The 21,282-nt window shown below is 44.5% G+C and overlaps 1 long non-coding RNA gene across 2 annotated transcripts; it reads right to left on the minus strand.

Annotated features, from left to right (window-relative positions):
* Nucleotides 1-173: 173 nt before the first annotated feature.
* Nucleotides 174-21,117, minus strand: LOC140384875 (uncharacterized). Of its 2 annotated transcripts, none has more exons than XR_011933188.1 (4): nucleotides 21,085-21,117; nucleotides 8,050-8,079; nucleotides 2,431-2,460; nucleotides 174-203 (listed from the first exon to the last, which is right to left on the minus strand). It is a non-coding gene; the product is annotated as an uncharacterized lncRNA (long non-coding RNA). The 2 variants fall into 2 exon arrangements; XR_011933187.1 differs by lacking the exon at nucleotides 21,085-21,117 and adding an exon at nucleotides 11,017-11,049.
* Nucleotides 21,118-21,282: the final 165 nt, after the last annotated feature.

Below are 21,282 nucleotides of genomic sequence, written 5' to 3' on the forward strand. Positions count from 1 at the left end.
GTGGGCAGCACATTTCTGAACACTTTTATTCTGGTGGATATTGTTTCAATTTTCGAATTATTTGTACATTAATAGTTGATACAGTCAATGATGCAGCCACTGGTGAGGTTACAGTTAGTGCAGATGTGGAAAATACTTATTACTTTGTTGACGCGATGTGGTTAAGTTGATACCTGTTGTTGAAGTTGCTCCTGTTGTTGACTCTGGAAGGATACAATTGATGATTTAAGTGTTGAGAATACAAAATGATCTTGTTATCAGAGAATGTTCCATGAGACGGGATTCTCCGTTATCCGACGGCAAAATCGGAAAACGGGAGAATAGCATCCGACGCCAAAATTGCTGCAGGCGCCCATTTGACGCAATTCTCTGCCCCAAAGAAACGGCGTCAATGCGTTTCACTCCGCACATACAGTAGATACCGTTAGCATATCATTAGCGGGCCCGACCCAGCATTGTCCAGGGCCACAACGAATCTCCGCCTACGATGGGCTGAGGTCCCGAAGGCGTGGTTCACTTGTGCTTTAAGAAAATCAGGAGACCGGCGTCGTGGCTAGTGAGGGAGACAGAGATGAGGTCAGACATGGATAGGAGTGACTGCAGGTTGCTGGCCCGGATTTTGCCCCTGCTTTCTGGGATGGGATTCCCTGTCTGGGCAGTGAGAGAGGTTTATGGGGGAGAAAGGAGATTTGGGGGAAATGCGGGGCGGACCAGTCGCGGCCACTGTGTAGCCCAGTGGACCTGATTGGGTACAGAGGTACGCACCATACTAACAAGTTGATCTTTCACCCCCAGCAGACAATGGATATTGGGACACAACCAGGAATGTTGGTGTTCCTACTGGTGGCTGCAGCCCTGGGAGAAGCCCTGCTGCTATGCGAGTGTGAACTTCTTGAGGAGGAGGAAGCAGCAGCAGTTGCGCAGAGTGCAGCAATGGAGCGAGCAATAGAGAAGCGGGCAGCAGAGACACAGGTGGCAGCCATCCAGGTTGGAGAGCCTCATGTGTAGCAGCAGCTCCTGTCATTCGAGGACGTGCCAGATCGGCGTGCCGCCGCTGACTCTGGCTGTGCAGAGAGACAGTGCGACAGATCTGCCAGATGATGGCACACCAGCAGGGAAATGGGGGAGCTTACACACTCCCGGTGGCCATCGAGATGACGGTCGTCCTGAACATTTACGCCACGAGGTCCTTTCAGGCGCCAAGTGAGGAATTGTCTTAGATCTCACAGACCTTGGTGCACAGGTTCCAATGAAAATGGGGAAACAATCATAACCAGCTGGCCGAGTCTCATGCAGGTTATTCCACCCATGCAATTTGGTCCAGGAGGCAACACTTAGTCTCCTCAATGGAGATTCCTGCACTGTGCCTCACTCAGAAGTCTATAAACGGATCATCTATTGTTCAGCGTTTAGACTGGGAACTCTGACCATGAACCTAGGTTAGAATTTGATTGTAATTAACTCCAAGCTTGTTTAAATTGCATTTATTTCAGTGTGCTTGTCTCTTTCTCAATCAGAATCCCCTATTTCCCGGTTTATACTTGAATTCCCAAAACCAAAGTTTGGATTCATATGATGAATCCCAAAACAGGTATGTGGTACAGCACACACTTATATGAATTACATGCACGCACCACAGAAACGTACAGAGTGAAAATTGTTCTTGATTCTTGCCACCTGCTGCTACCCCGATTCTCCCTGCAGGAACGTTGTACCAGCTACTCCACTCTGATCCCAGTAAAAATGCCATTGGAGACTCACTGGAGAAATTTCTGGGGCTGAGGCCTACTTTATGCAGGTGTCCCATTTACTTTTGTTATATTACATTGTGTAATATATGTTACTCATTTGCTTCTTTCCAAGATGATCCTGTACTCGATGTTCATTTACACTCCAGGTCTCCAATTAAAGCAAATTGTTTGTTGAGTAACGTTCGCAATAAAACTGCGAGTTTGGTCTCTCTTCACTAACTCAACTAGAGATTAAATTAACAATATTAGACATATCTAAACTATGATTAACTACACCTGCACTCTGAGCTATCTCCCTCTACCTCTGTCTGCTAGTCACACCCAACATGAAGAGGAGGGAACTCGGCTTCAGCTTGTCTTTCTTCCCATCTCTAGTGCTGCCATCTAGTGGTTATCTAGCTGTTACTTCTGTATATTAACCCTTTATATGCATAGAGATATGCAGATCACTACAACTTTCAGAGATGCTGCAGGTTTTAAATTAGTGATGAAGAAATAGTTGAGTTCTGAATGAGTAATTACATGGATATTAACTGACTAATCTTCTAAATTACCCAAGTTGGACAGGTAAAAGTTGACCTCTTTGGTATAGAAATGGGAAACTCTCTTGTTCACAGGAAGAAATATTAATCCAAGATTATGGAAAACATATGTTGACAGAATGTTGTTTTTTACATACTTGTTGTTGAAGTTGATGTTGATGTTGATGCTGTAAAGAAAACAGTTAATGATGTGAATATACAGAATGGAAAATCATTCCATCACTTCTCAATTCAGAATCCCAGTTGTCAAGTGAGTGGGGAACATTGATTTAATGAGGGGGTGCTGAATATATTTGGAAAAGGAAGATCGACCGTGCATGTGCAGCAAAGGTGATAACATGTTACAGGCGATGGTTGATAGAGGAACCATTGTATCTTTACACAGCAAAGTGAATAAACATTTGAAGCAGGGGAAGATACTGGGACCTGGATTAATATCAGAGTAATGAGGATGGATTTAGACAGCTGTTGGAAAAAGGAGCACAGAATCCAATGGGACAATTTGTGCTGATAACTTTTGACTTTAGTACAATTTCACACTTACTCAATGGAAATTTGCTGTACAAAATCAAAGGTTAATTCCGAAATATTGGGTAAAATATTTCCGATTCATGAAATACTGCTGTTGAAAATTGCAACTATGTAGACATTGGGTGGAATTTAATGCCCTCCTCCATGCTGAATTTGGTGGCAGTGCGGCATTTCATCAAGCAGCCAGAGGTGAGTTGTGAACTCACTGCCTTCCTGCCTCTGCCCGATGAAGTCCATGGTGTGTCAGCTCCTGAATGGCCTCCTCAGCCCACCAGCAACTGAGGCACTTAAGTGGGCAATTCCACTTTGGATTTGTGGGGGTGCACTTATTGAAAGTCATACGGTGTCTGATCACTGGACACAGGATTGGGAAGGGGGGTTCCCTTTGAGAGACATGCCGTTGCGGGCCTAATATTGGCTGACTGCTCGTCATAGAACATAGAACATGGACATTACAACCCAGTACAGGCCCTTCGGCCCTCGATGTTGCGCCGACCTGTGAAACCACTTGAAAGCCCACCTACACTATTCCCTTATCACCCATATGTCTATCCAATGACCATTTGAATGCCCTTAGTGTTGGCGAGTCCACTACTGTTGCAGGCAGGGCATTCCTCGCCCTTACTACTCTCTGAGTAAAGAACCTACCTCTGACATCTGTCCTATTTCTATCTCCCCTCAATTTAAAGCTATGTCCCCTCGTGCTGGACATCACCATCCAAGGAAAAAGGCTCTCACTGTCCACCCTATCCAATCCTCTGATCATCTTGGATGGCTCAATTAAGTCATTTCTTAACCTTCTTCTCTCTAACGAAAACAGCCTCAAGTCCCTCAGCCTTTCCTCATAAGATCTTCCCTCCATAGCAGGCAACATTCTGGTAAATCTCCTCTGTACCCTTTCCAATGCTTCCACATCCTTCCGATAATGCGGCGACCAGAATTGCACGCAATACTCCAAATGCGGCCGCACAAGAGTTTTGTACAGCTGCAACGTGACTTCATGGCTCCGAAACTCAATCCCTCTACCAATAAAAGCTAACACACCATACGCCTTCTGAACAACCCTCTCAACCTGGGTGGCAACTTTCAGGGATCTATGTACATGGACACTGAGATCTCTCTGCTCATCCACACTGCCAAGAATCTTACCGTTAGCCCAGTACTCTGTCTTCCTGTTATTCCTTCCAAAATGAATTACCTCACACTATTCTGCATTAAACTCCATTTGACACCTCTCAGCCCAGCGCTGCAGCTTATCTATGTCCCTCTGTAACTTGTAACATCCTTCCGCAGTGTCCATAACTCCACCGACTTTAGTGGCATCTGCAAATTTACTCACCCATCCTTCTACGCCCTCCTTCAGGTCATTTTGTAAAAATGACAAACAGCAGAGGTCCCAAAACAGATCCTTGTGGTACACCACTAGTAACTGACCTCCAGTCTGAACATTTCCCATCAACCACCACCCTTTGTCTTCTTCCAGCTAGCCAATTTCTGATCCAAACTGCTAAATCACCCTGAATGCCATGCCTCCGTATTTTCTGCAGTAGCCTACCGTGGGGAACCTTATCAACTGCTTTCCTGAAATCCATATACACCACATCAACTGCTTTACCCTCATCCACCTGTTTGGTCCCCTTCTCAAAGAACTCAATAAGGTTTGTGAGGCACGACCTACCCTTCACAAAACCGTGTTGACTATCTCTAATCAAATTATTCCTTTCCAGATGACTATACATCCTATCTCTTATAAACCTTTCCAAGATTTTGCCCACAACAGAAGTAAGGCTCACTGGTCTATAGTTACCGGGGTTGTCTCTACTTCCCTTCTTAAACAAGGGGACAACATTTGCTATCCTCCAGTCTTCTGGCACTATTCCTGTAGACAAGGATGACTTAAAGATCAAAGCCAAAGGCTCAGCAATCTCTCTCCCTAGCTTCCCAGAGAATCCTAGGATAAATCCCATCTGGCCCAGGGGACTTATCTATTTTCACACTTTCCAGAATTGCTAACACCTCCTCCTTATGAACCTCAAGCCCTTCTAGTCTAGTAGCCTGAATCTCAGTATTCTCCTTGACAACACTATCTTTTTCCTGTGTGAATACTGCCAAATAATATTCATTTAGCACCTCTCCTATCTCCTCGGACTCCACGCACAACTTCCCGCTACTCTCCTTGACTGGCCCTACTCTTACCCTCGTCATTCTTTTATTCCTGTCATATCTATAGAAAGCTTTAGGGTTATCCTTGATCCTACCTGCCAAAGACTTCTCATGTCCCCTCCTGGCTCTTCTTAGCTCTCTCTTTAGGTCCTTCCTAGCTACCTTGTAACTCTTAAGCACCCTAACTGAACCGTCATGCCTCATCTTTACATAAGCCGCCTTCTTCCTCTTGACAAGTGTTTCGACTGCTTTAGTAAACCACGGATCCCTTACTTGACCACTTCCTCCCTGCTTGACAGGTCCATGTTTATCAAGGACACGCAGTAGCTGTTTCTTGAACAAGCTCCACATTTCCATTGTGCCCATCCCCTGCAGTTTTCCTCTCCATCCGATGCATCCTAAGTCTTGCCTCATCGCATTATAATTGCCTTTCCCCCAGATATAACTCTTGCCCTGTGGTATATACCTATCCCTTTCCATCACTAAAGTAAACGTGTCGAATTGTGGTCACTATCACCAAACTCCTCACCTACCTCCAAATCTAACACCTGTCCTGGTTCATTACCCAGGACCAAATCCAAAATGGCCTCGCCTCTCATTGGCCTATCTACATACTGTGTCAGGAAACCCTCCTGCACACATTGGACAAAAACGGACACATCTAAAGTACTCGAACTATAGCATTTCAGTCAATAGTTGGAAAGTTAAAGTCCCCCATAACAACTACCCTGTTGCTTTCGCTCCTATCCAGAAGCATCTTTGCAATCCTTTCCTCTACATCTCTGGAACTTTTCAGAGGCCTATAGGAAACCCTAACAGGGTGACCTCTCCTTTCCTGTTTCTAACCTCAGCCCATGCTACCTCAGTAGACGAGTCCTGGATACAGAACTGGCTAGGCCATAGAAGGCAGAGGGTAGCAATGGAGGGATGCTTTTCTAATTGGAGGGCTGTGACCAGTGGTGTTCCACAGGGATCAGTGCTGGGACCTTTGCTCTTTGTAGTATATATAAATGATTTGGAGGAAAATGTAACTGGTCTGATTAGTAAGTTTGCAGACGACACAAAGGTTGGTGGAATTGCGGATAGCGATGAGGACTGTCTGAGGATACAGCAGGATTTAGATTGTCTGGAGACTTGGGCGGAGAGATGGCAGATGGAGTTTAACCTGGACAAATGTGAGGTAATGCATTTTGGAAGGGCTAATGCAGGTAGGGAATATACAGTGAATGGTAGAACCCTCAAGAGTATTGAAAGTCAAAGAGATCTAGGAGTACAGGTCCACAGATCACTGAAAGGGGCTACACAGGTGGAGAAGGTAGTCAAGAAGGCATACGGCATGCTTGCCTTCATTGGCCGGGGCATTGAGTATAAGAATTGGCAAGTCATGTTGCAGCTGTATAGAACCTTAGTTAGGCCACACTTGGAGTATAGTGTTCAATTCTGGTCGCCACACTACCAGAAGGATGTGGAGGCTTTAGAGAGGGTGCAGAAGAGATTTACCAGAATGTTGCCTGGTATGGAGGGCATAAGCTATGAGGAGCGATTGAATAAACTCGGTTTGTTCTCACTGGAACGAAGGAGGTTGAGGGGCGACCTGATAGAGGTATACAAAATTATGAGGGGCATAGACAGAGTGGATAGTCAGAGGCTTTTCCCCAGGGTAGAGGGGTCAATTACTAGGGGGCATAGGTTTAAGGTGAGAGGGGCAAAGTTTAGAGTAGATGTACGAGGCAAGTTTTTTACGCAGAGGGTAGTGGGTGCCTGGAACTCACTGCCGGAGGAGGTAGTGGAGGCAGGGACGATAGGGACATTTAAGGGGCATCTTGACAAATATATGAATAGGATGGGAATAGAAGGATACGGACCCAGGAAGTGTAGAAGATTGTAGTTTAGTCGGGCAGTATGGTCGGCACGGGCTTGGAGGGCCGAAGGGCCTGTTCCTGTGCTGTACATTTCTTTGTTCTTTGTTTGTTCTTTGAGTCCTCATCAAACGTCCTTTCTGCCACCGTAATACTGTCCTTGACTAACAATGCCACCCCTCCCCCTCTTTTACCACTTTCCCTGAGCTTACTGAAATATCTAAACCTCGTCACCTGCAACAACCATTCCTGTCCCTGCTGTATCCATGTCTCCAAAATGGCCACAACATCAAAGTCCCATGTACCAACCCATGCCGCAAGTTCGCCCACCTTATTCCGGATGCTTCTGGCATTGAAGAAGACACACTTTAAACCACCTTCCTGCCTGCCGGTACACTCCTGCAACTTTGAAACCTTACTCATGACCTCACTACTCTCAACCTCCTACATACTGGAGCTACAATTCAGGTGGCCAAGCCCCTGCTGAACTAGTTTAAACCCTCCCGAAATGCATTAGCAAATTTCCCCCCCAGGATATTGGTACTCCTCTGGTCCAGGTGTAGACCATCCCATTTGTAGAGGTCCCACCAACCCCAGAATGAGCCCCAATTATCCAGAAATCAGAAACTCTCCCTCCTGCACCATTCCTGTAGCCACGTGTTCAACTCCTCTCTCTCCCTATTCCTCGTCTCGCTAGCACGTGGCATGGGTAACAACCCAGGGATAATAACTCTGTTTATCCTAGATCTAAGCTTCCACCCTAGCTCCCTGAATTACTGCCTTACATCCCTATCCCTTTTCCTACCTATGTTGTTGGTACCTACGTGGACCACGACTTGGGGCTGCTCCCCCTCCCCCTTAAGGACCCCAAGGATGAGCCATCATTACAGAGGTTGGCATTTAATGAGCACGGCCTTCTGGAACAGAGACTGTGCAGGGCACTCACCCCTTCTCAAGACGATGACCAAAACTCTCATCACCGACAATGAAGTCTTTCGAATAATTAATGCACATTCTTCTGATTAATAAAGTTATTATTTTACTAACATGAGAAGATATACTTATTAGCAATACTAAATAATCCTGTGATTTTTAATAGTGAATGCAAATTATTGAGTTCTGAAATCCACCGTCATTCTCATTGCAATGAATTTGTTGTGAGGTGAATGGGAAATCATTCAATTTATATTAGCAATTTGATACCTGTTGTTGTTGGTGCCATTGTTGTTGTTGCTGCAAAGTAAAGATTTGGAAGTTTGAGTGAGGGGAATATTGCGCAACTACATCATATTTCAGTGAGAAATGCTGATATGAGGTAAACCAAGGTACCTGCTCACAAAGACTCTACCCTGAATCAGAATCATACAGTGCAGAAGGAGGCCATTTGACCCATCAAGTCTGCACCAACCCTCTGAATGAACACTTGATCCATGTCCACCTCATGGTCAACACCACCCGATCCGCAAAAGCTAACCTGCACATTCCTGGCCACTAAGGGGTAATTTAGCAGGGCCAATTCAGCCACTCAACATATGTTTGGACTGTGGGAGGAAAGCGGAGCACCAGGAGGAAAGTCATGTGGACAGCAGTGGAGCAAGGCACCTGGCCAAAGATTACAATGAAGGTGTTAGATTTTGGTGGAAGGTGAGATGGAAGTGAGATGCAGGGAGGTGGGCTTTGGTTGGCCTCTAGAATGTGACGTTTGAGGGACAGGAGTGATGCCACTGGCACAGAACGAGTACTCACGCAAGCTGCCCTGAGGAGGTCATTTATCGTTTTCCTGCCCCCGTCCCAGTACTGCTGGTGAGGCAGGCAACACTCACTGCCTCCGCAACATTCCCCGACTTTGTTAACACTGGCGGGATTCAGTCTCCGGCCCACCCTGGCGAAGAGGGTCTCCCTCCTCTCCTCCACCTCGTCCAGCATGCAATCGAGCTCTGATTATAAAATCATGGGGCAGATCTCCGTGAACCTATCTTCTTGGCTAAAATCAGGATGTTTTGGGAGTGGAGAGCATATAAGCAGCTCCAGCTAGTCCGAATCTCCAGCACCAATTTCAGACCTAACTAATCGGTTGTCAGGGGAATGGGATTTCCTCCAAATTCTCAAGGGTAGAGTGCTGGACTTGTTGTATCTCCTGACTCGCTTCTCGAATAAAGCCACAAAAGAAATGCGAGCCAGCTATCACAATGCGAAGGTAGTCCGACGAATTTCATAAAAGATTTTCCTTCAGTAAAACAACAGTATCTGCGCGAGACACGGAACATCTCACCGGGTCATGTTTCCATTCTAATTGGCTCTGCTGTGGCCAAACTTTTATCCTCATACTGGGTAACTTTACCTGCCCTCAGCAGGAGAGCACAAATTCCAAAGATCATGGGTAAACAATCATCCCCAACTGGATGCGTCACATGCAGATTATTCCACCCATGCAATTCGGTCCAGTGAGCAACACTTCGTCTCCCAAATGGAGAATCCTGCACTGTGTCTCCACCCAGAATTCAGGAAATCAATCATCTAACTTAGGTGGATGGCCCATTTGCTTTCAGAGAGGCTGCAGGGTTTAAATCAGCGATGGAGGAAGAAGTCGAGTTCCGAATCAGTAATTACCTCGATATTAACTGAATAATCTTCTATTTTACCGGAGTTGGATAGGTAAAGGTTGACCTCTGTGGTTTAGAAATATTGCTTAGACTGCAAAGTAATATTTTAATGATGATGATCAATCTTAATTTGTGCACTTTTTAAGACTGATAAACACCATTGTTACATATTTTTAAAAATTCCATATCTGATGTTGAAGCTGCAGTTGGTCCCAATGCTGAACGGGATACAGTTGATGATGTCAGAGTAGGAAGCATCAAAATGATCCATTTTTATCAATGGAAAATATCAATAAACAAGTAATTGAAAATCAATCCTTTCATTTTAACTGAATTAATTTTGTTCTTGATTAACCTCCAGTTATACCTCAATTCGTATTCATTTCATAAGTTATTGAATTTTTAGGTAATATTGCAAACGAAGTATCTGTATGTGTATAAAGATATTGAAGCTGGAGAAGAGAAGCAGCATGGTAGCACAGTGGTTAGTCCTGTTGCTTCACAGCGCCAGGGAACCAGGTTTGATTCCCGGCTTGGGTCACTGTCTATGCGGAGTCTGCACGTTCTCCCTGTGTCTGCGTGGGTTTCCTCCAGGTGCTCTGGTTTCCTCCAACACGTCCCGAAAGACATGCTGTGAAGTAATTTGGACATTCTGAATTCTCCCTCTGTGTACCCGAGCAGGTGCCGGAATGTGGCAACCAGGGGCTTTTCACAGTAAGTTCATTGCAGGGTTAATGGAAGCCTACTTGTGACAACAAAGATTATTAGTTTCATTTATTAACAGCATGTAATGCAGTGAGAAGTGGCAGCTTCTGAGCTAATGTTATACTGATGGGAGCAGGATTTTCAATTGGTAGCTTCTGATGGAGAGAGTTTAGCTTTTTGATCAATTTCTGCTCATCAGAGTTGTCACTCATATTCTGCTGATTTCTGTGATCAAGGAACCAGGAGTTAAAGTGAAGAATGATGCTGTGGGAATAGGGGAGGGTGTTGGTTTCATCGAAAGGGCTCTTTCTTTTCCATTTGTAGCGTATTTGGAAAACCAATGAAAGGGGGCATTAGTCTGTGAATAGGAAAGCGATTGATAGTGGCTGAGCAGAGTGTCAGATTAATGAATGCATTCACTTTTATTGTTGTCTGCACTTGCGAGCCAACACCCATTTTTGAATGATGTATGTTGTTGTCCCTTCTCAGGGACTGTCAGTTGCAGCTTCCTGATAAGTGGATAGAATGGGGTACGGTCTTATTCAGGCAACTAATACTAAAGAAGAATTGGAGCCTGTTTAGCCTATTCGTTGATTCCAACAGTTCAGTGACCATTTGTGCACTAAATCCAGGAAATTCATCATGTTGGGTATGCAAAGCACACAAAAATATTTCCTTCATCCTGGGAATCCTGACTGCTGCAGAATAGGAACCTACCATATTAATATTGATCTGACTACAGTCTCCTTTTGTTACAGTGTTGAGATTGAGCTGGGAAAAAATCTTCCTCTATGCAACATAATCTGATAAGATTTTACTAATTTGCCTCATTTGAATAAAGTAAAATTAAAATATTCCTTACTTGGCAAAGTGTCTCCAACTGGACTTTCACCTGAAAGACATAATTTGAAACAAATTGATCAATTGAATGACAAATGTTCAACATTACAACGATGAATTTATGTCTCAAGAATCACTGGAGATGAAATGCTAAGAATGGGAATGCTAAATGATGATTCCATCAACTTTTAATGAAATTAGCATGTTGTCAGGTGGCCATGAAAAGATTCAGCCCTGTTTCTCCTGCTAACAATAATCGTAACGCATTAAATTAATACATTCCCATTGGTGTTTCAATCTAAAACGCCAGGCCAATACATGAGGCTTTTTAAACTATCTTCATTCTGAAGACATTACTGAATGCATATTGTCAATATCATACCTGTTGTCAAAGTTGATGGGATTGTTGTTGCTGAAAGGCAAGTAACTCAAGATGTAAGTTGGGAAAATATAACATTTTCAGTTGAAGATCTCCCTTGTCAAGTCAACAGATGAGATTTTATAACCACAAATTTTAGACTCGTTGGTTGGAAGCTGGAATATAGCCCAGGAGAGTTGGCCAATCACAGTAAAGACGTTTAGTGTTTAGGACTGGCTTTTAGGCCCAGATTCCAAAAGAACAACCTTCTTTTGAATTGAAAATCTCGACTTTGCAGTTAGGTGCATCCTCGGGAAAATCTAGGTTGTTTGCATGAGGTCATGACTTGGCCAGACTACCCGAACTGGCACTGGAGTGTGGAGATTAGGAGATTTTCACAGTACTTCATTGCAGTGTTAAGCCAACTTGTGACACGAATAAAAATTGTAACCACAATAACATCCTGTTTACCCGCCCACCCAATTACTATTTATGACCCCCCTCAATCCTGTTGGAATAGAAGCCAATATAAATAAAAACATGAACAAGATTATAAACCTTGTCTACTTTACCTGTTGTTGAAGATGGTCTTGGAAAATAAGGCTGGCTGCTTATTCCTCCTGGAATTAAAAAAGAAAATGAACAAACAAGTCTTCTCTGGTGCTCGAAGAACTCTCAATCATTCACTCTCACGAATTAGAGGTCTGCAGACTTAACGCCCCAATATCATGATCATGTCCTTTTTGTTTTCCACCTCTAACATAACCGGATGGTTAATGAAGTTGGTGTGCTTAACACATGAAAAGATTGATTTGAAGGTGCGAGTGTATTAAAAATTTGGACAAATAAGTCGACACAATTGTGTTGTGAGTGTCAAGCCTGATGCACGGCCCCCGATGGGACAAGTTCCTGAACGTGCATTTGACCCATGGTCTGAGCGATCGGGAACCCGGTGTGGCGGCTGCGGTCTGTGTCCAGCACCACCACAGTCGGGCGGGGGCCGTGCTGTTGGCCGGGGGGGCTGAGGCGAGGACTGGGAGGACTGGTGGGGGGTGGCCCGGAGTGTAGGAGATGTCCTGTGTGGCAATACCTGGCAGGTCGGGTGCACGCACGGCCGGAGCAATGTTGTACGACCGACCGCTGCAGGTCGTCGCCGTGCGCATACACGGCCACGGACTCGACAATTCTCCACCCGTTTTTGCCGTGGAGGCTAGGCGTTTTACACGGATCCTCCTGACATAGCCTGAAAATTGGAGAATGCAGCCCCTGGTGTCTGAAATTTGTACTGGATTTGCTGAGTGGACTGACTCTGGTTTCCTCATTGGTGTTCAGGGAGTTTGATTATTTGGATTTGCCCATATACACTGGGATGATAATACTTGCTCATTTCAATCACTGCTGTTGACATTTCACAATTCACTCAATCACACATGGGGTGGTGAGGTATGGTGTTGATCTATTTTTTGTGGGCAGCACATTTCTGCTCACTTTTATTCTGGTGGATATTGTTTCAATTTTCTAATTATTTGTACATTAATAGTTGATACAATCAATGATGCAGCCACTGGTGAGGTTACAGTTAGTGCAGATGTGGAAAATACTTATTACTTTGTTGACGCGATGTGGTTAAGTTGATACCTGTTGTTGAAGTTGCTCTTGTTGTTGACTCTGGAAGGATACAATTGATGATTTAAGTGTTGAGAATACAAAATGATCTTGTATCAGAGAATGTTCCATGGGACGGGATTCTCCGTTATCCGACGCCAAAATCGGAAAACGGGAGAATAGCTTCCGACGCTAAAATTGCTGCAGGCGCCCATTTGACGCAATTCTCTGCCCCCAAAGAAACGGCGTCAATGCGTTTCACTCCGCACATACAGTAGATACCGTTTGCATATCATTAGCGGGCCCGACCCAGTATTGTCCGGGGCCTCAACGAATCTCCGCCTACGATGGGCCGAGGTCCCGAAGGCGTGGTTCACTTGTGCTTTAAGAAAATTAGGAGACCGGCGTCGTGGCTAGTGAGGGAGACAGAGACGAGGTCAGACATGGATAGGAGTGACTGCAGGTTGCTGGCCCGGATGTTGCCCCTGCTTTCTGGGATGGGGGGCCCTGTCTGGGCAGTGGGAGTGGTTTATGGGGGAGAAAGGAGATTTGGGAGGAAATGCGGGGCTGATCCCGCAGCACCAGTCGGGGCCACTGTGTAGCCCAGTGGACTTGATTGGGCACAGAGGTACGCACCATACTAACATGTTGATCTTTCACCCCCAGCAGACAATGGATATTGGGACACAACCAGGAATGTTGGTCTTCCTACTGGTGGCTGCAACCCTGGGAGAATCCCTGCTGCTATGCAAGTGTGAACTGCTTGAGGAGGAGGAAGCAGCTGCAGTTACACAGAGTGCAGCAATGGAGCGAGCAGTAGAGGAGCGGGAAGCTGAGACACAGGTGGCAGCCACACAGGTTGGAGAGCCTCATGTGTAGCAGCAGCTCCTGTCATTCGAGGACGTGCCAGATCGGCATGCCGCCGCTGACTCTGGCTGTGCAGAGAGACAGTGCGACTTATCTGCCAGATGATGGCACACCAGCAGGGAAATGGGGGAGCTTACACACTCCCGGTGGCCATCGAGACGACGGTCGTCCTGAACATTTAAGCCACAAGGTCCTTTCAGGCGCCAAGTGAGGAATTGTCTAAGATCTCACAGACCTTGGTGCACAAGTTCCAATGAAAATGGGGAAACAATCATAACCAGCTGGACGAGTCTCATGCAGGTTATTCCACCCATGCAATTTGGTCCAGGAGGCAACACTTAGTCTCCTCAATGGAGATTCCTGCACTGTGCCTCACTCAGAAGTCTATAAACGGATAATCTATTGTTCAGCGTTTAGACTGGGTACTCTGACCATGAACCTAGGGGCAGCACGGTAGCACAGTGGTTAGCACAATTGCTTCACAGCTCCAGGGTCCCAGGTTCGATTCCGGCTTGGGTCACTGTCTGTGCGGAGTCTGCACATCCTCCCCGTGTGTGCGTGGGTTTCCTCCGGGTGCTCCGGTTTCCTCCCACAGTCCAAAGATGTGCAGGTTAGGTGGATTGGCCATGATAAATTGCCCTTAGTGCCAAAAAGGTTGGGAGGGGTTATTGGGTCAGGGGGATAGGGTGGAAGTGGGTCGGTGTTGACCTTGTGTAGGGTACTCTTTCCAAGAGCTGGTGCAGACTCGATGGGCTGAATGGCCTCCTTCTGCACTGTAAATTCTATAAAATTCTAGGTTAGAATTTGATTATTTATTTCAGTGTGCTTGTCTCTTTCTCAATCAGAATCCCCTATTTCCCGGTTTATACTTGAATTCCCAAAACCAAAGTTTGGATTCATATGATGAATCCCAAAACAGGTATGTGGAACAGCACACACTTATATGAATTACATGCACACACCACAGAAACGTACAGAGTGAAAATTGTTCTTGATTCTTGCCACCTGTTGCTACCCCGATTCTCCCTGCAGGAACGTTGTACCAGCTACTCCACTCTGATCCCAGTAAAAATGCCATTGGAGTCTCACTGGAGAAATTTCTGGGGCTGAGGCCTACTTTAGGCAGGTGTCCCATTTACTTTTGTTATATTACATTGTGTAATATATGTTACTCATTTGCTTCTTTCCAAGATGATCCTGTACTCGATGTTCATTTACATTCGAGGTCTCCAATTAAAGCAAATTGTTTGTTGAGTAACGTTCGCAAAAAAACTGCGAGTTTGGTATCTCTTCACTAACTCAACTAGAGATTAAATTAACAATATTAGACATATGATTGCCTACACCTGCACTCTGAGCCATCTCTCTCTACCTCTGTCTGCTAGTCACACCCAACATGAAAAGGAGGGAAATCGGCTTGAGATTGTCTTTCTTCCCATCTCTAGTGCTGCCATCTAGTGGTTATCTAGCTGTTACTTCTGTATATTAACCCTTTATATGCATAGAGAGATGCAGATCACTACAACTTTCAGAGATGCTGCAGGTTTTAAATGAGTGATGAAGAAATACTTGAGTTCTGAATGAGTAATTACCTGGATATTAACTGATTAATCTTCAAAATTACACAAGTTGGACAGGTAAAAGTTGACCTCTTTGGTTCAGAAATGGGAAACTCTCTTGTTCACAAAAAGAAATTTTAATCCTTGATTATGGAAAACATATGTTGACAGAATGTTGTTTTTTACATACTTGTTGTTGAAGTTGACGTTGATGTTGATGCTGTAAAGAAAACAGTTAATGATGTGAATATACAGAATGGAAAATCATTCCATCACTTCTCAATTCAGAATCCCAGTTGTCAAGTGAGTGGGGAACATTGATTTAATGAGGGGGTGCTGAATATATTTGGAAAAGGAAGATCGACCGTGCATGTGCAGCAAAGGTGATAGCATGTTACAAGGAATGGTTGAGAGAGGAACCATTGTATCTTTACACAGCAAAGTGACTAAACATTTGAAGCAGGGGAAGGTACTGGGACCTGTATTAATATCAGAGTAATGAGGATGGATTTAGACAGCTGTTGGAAAAAGGAGCACAGAATCCAAAGGGACAATTTGTGCTGATAATTTTTGACTTTAGTATAATTTCACACTTACTCAATGAAAATTTGCTGTACAAAATCAAAGGTTAATTCAGAAATATTGGGTCAAATGTTTCCGATTCATGAAATACTGCTGTTGAAAATTGCAACTATGTTGACATTGCGTGGAATTTAATGCCCTCCTCCGTGCTGACTTTGGTGGCAGTGCGGCATTTCATCAAGCAGCCAGAGGTGAGTTGTGAGCTCACTGCCTTCCTGCCTCTGCCCGATGAAGTCCATGGTGTGTCGGCTCCTGAATGGCCTCCTCAGCCCTCCAGCAACTGAGGCACTTAAGTGGGCAATTCCACTTTGGATTTGTAGTGATGCTCTTTATCAGTGTCTGATCCTTGGACACAGGATTGGGAAGGAGTGTTCCCTTCGAGAGACACGCCCTTGTCCTTGCGGGTCTAATATTGGCTGACTGCTCGTCATGGATGGAATTTGGACCGCAAGGTTGAGCCATCATTGCAGGGGTTGGCATTTAATGAGCACGGCCTTCTGGAACAGAGACGATGCAGGGCACTCACCCCTTCTCAAGCCGATGACCAAAACTCTCATCACCAACAATAAAGTCTTTTGAATAATTAATGCACATTCTTCTGATTAATAAAGTTATTATTTTACTAACTGGTGAAGATATACTTATTACAATTATGAAATAATCATGTGATCTTTAATAGTGAGCACCAATTCTCGAGTTCTGAAATCTACTGTCATTCTCATCACAATGAATTTGTTTGAGGTGAATGGGAAATCATTCAATTTATATCAGCAAATTGATAACTGTTGTTGTTGCCATTGTTGTTGTTGCTGCAAAGTAAAGATTTGGAAGTTTGAGTTTGGGGAATATTGCGCAACTACATGATATTTCAGTGAGAAATGCTGATATGAGGTAAACCAAGGAACCTGCTCACAAAGACTCTACACTGAATCAGAATCCTACAGTGCAGAAGGAGGCCATTTGACCCATCATGTCTGCACCAACCCTCTGAATGAACACTTGATTCATGTCCACCTCACGGTCAACACCACCGGATCCACGAAACCTAACCTGCACATTCCTGGCCACTAAGGGGTAATTTAGCAGGGCCAATTCAGCCACCCAACATATGTTTGGACTGTGGGGGGAAAGCGGAAAACTAGGTGGAAAGCCACGTGGACAGCAGTGGAGCAAGGCACCTGGCCAAAGATTACAATGAAGGTGTTAGATTTTGGTGGAAAGTGAGATGGAAGTGAGATGCAGGGAGGTGGGCTTTGGTTGGCCTCTAGGGGAATGAGGGTAATGTGACATTTGAGGGACAGGAGTGATGCGACAGGCACAGAGGGAGTGACTCACGCAAGCTGCCCTGAGGAGGTCATTTATCTTTTTCCTGCCCCCGTCCCAGTACTGCTGGTGAGGCAGGCAACACTCACTGCCTCTGCAACCTTCCCCGACTTTGTTAACACTGGCGGGATTCAGACTCTGGCCCACCCTGGCGAAGAGGGTCTCCCTCCTCTTCTCCACCTCGTCCAGCATGCAATTGAGCTCTGATTCTAAAATCATGGGGCAGGTCTCTGTGAATCTATCTTCTTGGTTAAAATCAGGATGTTTGGGGAGTGGAGAGCATGTAAGCAGCTCCAGCTAGTCAGAATCTCCAGCACCAATTTCAGACCCAACTAATCGGTTGTCAGGGGAATGGGATTTCCTCCAAATTCTCAAGGGTAGAGTGCTGGACTTGTTGTATCTCCTGACTCGTTTCCCTAATAAAGTCCCAAAGGAAATGCGAGCCAGCTATCATAATGCGAAGGTAGTCCGACGAATTTCATAAAAGATTTTCCTTCAGTAAAACAACAGTATCTGCGCGAGACACGGAACATCTCACCGGGTCATGTTTCCATTCTAATTGGCTCTGCTGTGGCCAAACTTTTATCCTCATACTGGGTAACTTTACCTGCCCTCAGCAGGGGAGCACAAATTCCAAAGTTCATGGGTAAACAATCATCTCCAACTGGACGAGTCCCATGCCCATTATTCCACCCATGCAATTCGGTCCAGTGAGCAACACTTTGTCTCCCAAATGGAGAATCCTGCACTGTTTCTCCACCCAGAATTCAGGAACTCAATCATCTAACTTAGGTGGGTGTCCCATTTGCTTTCAGAGAGGCTGCAGGGTTTAAATCAGCGATGGAGGAAGAAGTCGAGTTCCGAATCAGTAATTGCCTGAATATTAACTGAATAATCTTCTAATTTACCGGAGTTGGATAGGTAAAGGTTGACCTCTGTGCTTTAGAAATATTGCTTAGGCTGCAAAGTAATATTTTAATGATGATGATCAATCTTAATTTGAGCTCTTTTTAAGACTGATAAACACCATTGTTACATATGTTTTAAAATTCCATATCTGTTGTTGAAGGTGCAGTTGTTCCCAATGCTGGACGGGATACAGTTGATGATGTCAGAGTAGGAAGCATCAAAATGATCCATTTTTATCAATGGAAAATATCAATAAACAAGTTATTGAATATAAATCCTTTCATTTTAACTGAATTAATTTTGTTCTTGATTAACCTCCAGTTATACCTCAATTCGTATTCATTTCATAAGTTATTGAATTTTGAGGTAATATTGCAAACAAAGCATCTGTATGTGTATAAAAATATTGAAGCTGGAGAATATAAGCACCGTGATAGCACAGTGGTTAGTCCTGTTGCTTCACAGCGCCAGGGAACCAGGTTTGATTCCCGGCTTGGGTCACTGTCTATGCGGAGTCTGCGCGTTCTCCCTGTGTCTGCGTGGGTTTCCTCCAGGTGCTCTGGTTTCCTCCAACACGTCCCGAAAGACATGCTGTGAAGTAATTTGAACATTCTGAATTCTCCCTCTGTGTACCTGAGCAGGTGCCGGAATGTGGCGACCAGGGGCTTTTCACAGTAACTTCATTGCAGGGTTAATGGAAGCCTACTTGTGACAACAAAGATTATTAGTTTCATTTATTAACAGCATGTAATGCAGTGAGAAGTGGCAGCTTCTGAGCTAATGTTATACTGATGGGAGCAGGATTTTCAATTGGTAGCTTCTGATGGAGAGAGTTTAGCTTTTTGATCAATTTCTGCTCATCAGAGTTGTCACTCATATTCTGCTGATTTCTGTGATCAAGGAACCGGGAGTTAAAGTGAAGAATGATGCTGTGGGAATAGGGAAGAACATAAGAACATAAGAACTAGGAGCAGGAGTAGGCCATCTGGCCCCTCGAGCCTGCTCCACCATTCAATGAGGTCATGGCTGATCTTTTGTGGACTCTGCTCCACTTTCCGGCCCGAACACCATATCCCCGAATCCCTTTATTGTTCAAAAAACTATCTATCTTTATCTTAAAAACATTTAATGAAGGAGTCTCTACTGCTTCACTGGGCAAGGAATTCCATAGATTCACAACCCTTTGCGTGAAGAAGTTCCTCCTAAACTCAGTCCTAAATCTACTTCCCCTTATTTTGAGGCTATGCCCCCTAGTTCTGCTTTCACCCGCCAGTGGAAACAACCTGCCCACATCTATCCTATCTATTCCCTTCATAATCTTATATGTTTCTATAAGATCCCCCCTCATCCTTCTAAATTCCAACGAGTACAGTCCCAGTCTACTCAACCTCTCCTCGTAATCCAACCCCTTCAGCTCTGGGATTAACCTAGTGAATCTCCTCTGCACACCCTCCAGTGCCAGTACGTCCTTTCTCAAGTAAGGAGACCAAAACTGAACACAATACTCCAGGTGTGGGCTCACTAACACCTTTTACAATTGCAGCAGAACCTCCCTAGTCTTAAACTCCATCCCTCTAGCAATGAAGGACAAAATTCCATTTGCCTTCTTAATCACCTGTTGCACCTGAAAACCAACATTTTGCGACACATGCACTAGCACACCCAGGTCTCTCTGCACAGCAGCATGTTTTGATATTTTATCATTTAAATAATAATCCCTTTTGCTGTTACTCCTACCAAAATGGATAACCTCACATTTGTCAACATTGTATTCCATCTGCCAGACCCTAGCCCATTCACTTAGCCTATCCAAATCCCTCTGCAGACTTCCAGTATCCTCTGCACTTTTTGCTTTACCACTTATCTTAGTGTCGTCTGCAAACATGGACACATTGCCCTTGGTCCCCAACTCCAAATCATCTATGTAAATTGTGAACAGTTGTGGGCCCAACACTGATCCCTGAGGGACACCACTAGCTACTGATTGTCAACCAGAGAAACACCCATTAATCCCCACTCTTTGCTTTCTATTAATTAACCAATCCTCTATCCATGCTACTACTTTCCCCTTAATGCCATGCATCCTTATCTGATGCAAAAACCTTTTGTGTGGCACCTTGTCAAAGGCTTTCTGGAAATCCAGATATACCACTTCCATTGGATCCCCGTTATCTACCGCACTGTTAATGTCCTCAAAACATTCCACTAAATTAGTTAGGCACGACCTGCCCTTTATGAACCCATGCTGCGTCTGTCCAATGGGACAATTTCCATCCAGATGCCTCGCTATTTCTTCCTTGATGGAGGGTGGTGGTTTCACCGTAAGGGCTCTTTCTTTTCCATTTATAGCATATTTGGAAAACCAAGGATAGGGGGCATTAGACTGTGAATAGGAAAGCGATTGATAGTGGCTGAGCAGAGTGCCAGATTAATGAATGCATTCACTTTTATTGTTGTCTGCACTTGCGAGCCAACACCCATTTTTGTATGATGTATGTTGATGTCCCTTCTCAGGGACTGTCAGTTGCAGCTACCAGATAAGTGGATAGACTGGGGTACGGTGTTATTCAGGCAACTAATACTAAAGAAGAATTGAAGCCTGTTTAGCCTATTCGTTGATTCCAACAGTTCAGTGACCATTTGTGCACTAAATCCAGGAAATTCATCATGTTGGATTTGCAAAGCACACAAAAATATTTTCTTCATCGTGGGAATCCTGACTGCTGCAGAATAGGAACCTACCATATTAATATTGATCTGACTACAGTCTTCTTTTGTTACAGTGTTGAGATTGAGCTGGGAAAAAATCTTCCTCTGTGCAACATAATCTGATAAGATTTTACGAATTTGCCTCATTTGAATAAAGTAAAATTAAAATATTCCATACTTGGCAAAGTGCCTCCAACTGGACTTTCAGCTGAAAGACATAATTTGAACCACATTGATCAATTGAATGACAAATGTTCAACATTACAACGATGAATTTATGTCTCAAGAATCACTGGAGATGAAATGCTAAGAATGGGAATGCTAAATGATGATTCCATCAACTTTTAGTGAAATTCGCATGTTGTCAGGTGGCAAT

The sequence above is a fragment of the Scyliorhinus torazame genome, chromosome 10, assembly GCF_047496885.1.
Source record: "Scyliorhinus torazame isolate Kashiwa2021f chromosome 10, sScyTor2.1, whole genome shotgun sequence".
NCBI classification, from domain to species: domain Eukaryota; kingdom Metazoa; phylum Chordata; class Chondrichthyes; order Carcharhiniformes; family Scyliorhinidae; genus Scyliorhinus; species Scyliorhinus torazame.